The 1697-nt window shown below is 42.0% G+C and overlaps 1 non-coding gene across 1 annotated transcript; it reads right to left on the bottom strand.

Annotated features, from left to right (window-relative positions):
* Window positions 1–359: 359 nt before the first annotated feature.
* LOC115065256 lies at window positions 360–502 on the bottom strand. The gene has a single exon (XR_003845050.1). It is a non-coding gene; the product is annotated as a small nucleolar RNA SNORA48 (small nucleolar RNA).
* Between the last annotated feature and the right edge of the window lie 1195 nt (window positions 503–1697).

Below are 1697 nucleotides of genomic sequence, written 5' to 3'. Positions count from 1 at the left end.
GGAGTAAGACACAGCACTCAGCTGTAGCCCAACCTGGGACCTCACCATGACCTCAAGTGGCAGTGCTTGGCACTCAGAACAGGCTACTCCTCTCCACTTTTGAGTTTCCAGTTCCATCTCTCTCCATAATGCGCAAGCTGCTCCATTTCTCTTTCTCTCCCTTCTACATTGTGATGGCTCCTGGTTTAGGCTAGCACTGGATGGCACCTCCATCCATGCTTTGTGGTGTGGAGCAAGTGGGTGTCTATGGCCTTCCTGTGATGACACTGGAGGGCAGGTCTATGGGTGGCATGGCAGTCTCCAGGTCTCTGTCTTCCTCCCGCTGCTTTGCCCTGCCTATATTTGATTTGATTTGATTTTTATGAGTTCTAGGCGTAAGACAGCTTTGACCACCAAGCCAGGCATCAAGCTAGGATGAATAAAGTATTGCCATCTGTTCTGCCCCTGAGTGATGCAAGAACAAAACCACCAACAGGATGTCTCTTTGCCCATTTCTAGAGAAGAGTGGTTTGCCCATTGACGGGGAAGGTTTCCTTATTTTAATCAAGGATATTATGAGAGCCATTTGAGATGCTGTATCTTTATGTTGTATATTCCATGATGAAAAAAATCAAGTGTGACACAGAGACAAAGTTTTACAATTTGTGTCCTATGTTTATTGAAAATTTATATTAATGCTTCCCATTTATTTGGAGGATGCTCAGGGAATCTTGCCCAGACCACAGAAAGGAGGAAGTGAGCTGCCTATTTTAGAGTTCATAACTATTCATATAAGCTGCTATATACCAAACTGACCTAAATTTGGAGAGAAACTCATGCAATGCAATGCTAAGTGAGATTTGGGCACACACTCACCACATGCTGCAGTGTTGAGCCATGCAGCAAAGACTGCTGGGAGTTCACTAAACGTGGCCCTAGACTCCACTTCCCAGAGTAGCAGTCAGGTATACGCAGTTATCTCACCAAGCTCTGAGCAGCACAGTGTAACTTAAAATGTTCTTCTGTGGCAAGGAAGGCCTGGTTTATAAAATCACAGAAGGTAATAAGCTATGCTCTTTCTTTTTATTTGGCTAGATATTGATATTGTGGTGACTCTGTGAACATATACTGAAAAGGGCACAACCTCTGTCAATCCAAGTCCCTAAAAAATAGCAAGAAATAGAACTTCTACTTGCCTATTAAATTAAAAAAAAAAAAAGAGTTTGATCACGTGATATTTTGTAGAGAGCTAGAAAGGAGTCTGAATGCCTAGTATCATAACTAATCCAAACAGTATCTCCCATTCTGCTACACTAGCCCCATCAAAAATCCCAAAGGAAACTATTCCTTGGTAAGGATGTGGATGAAAGCAACCATGTGAAATGCTAACAGCGAGAACTCGCAGACACATACAGACAGGAAGACCACAATTCAAAACCTGGGTTAGAAACTTCTACATCCGTTTTAATACTCAACCCAAGAGCAGGTATTTAGAAAGTACCCCATAAGTGAATGAGGATGGAGTTATACTGGGATATGGCTCTGTGAATTTGAGTATTCCTCCTTCAAAGATTTAACTTCCTTTTTGTAAACTTTTGGGCTCAGCCAAAGTTTCTGCAAACTTAAAAATTCTGAATCCTTTTCTAAAGGTGGTCGGTCCCTTCTCATAGCTAAATTAATAAACTGTAGGTCCAAGGAACCTGTACTATGATAGATAG

The sequence above is a fragment of the Mus pahari genome, chromosome 13, assembly GCF_900095145.1.
Source record: "Mus pahari chromosome 13, PAHARI_EIJ_v1.1, whole genome shotgun sequence".
Taxonomy (NCBI): domain Eukaryota; kingdom Metazoa; phylum Chordata; class Mammalia; order Rodentia; family Muridae; genus Mus; species Mus pahari.
The sequence above is the reverse complement of the archived record's forward strand: the minus strand, read 5'-3'. Positions and strand labels throughout refer to the sequence as shown.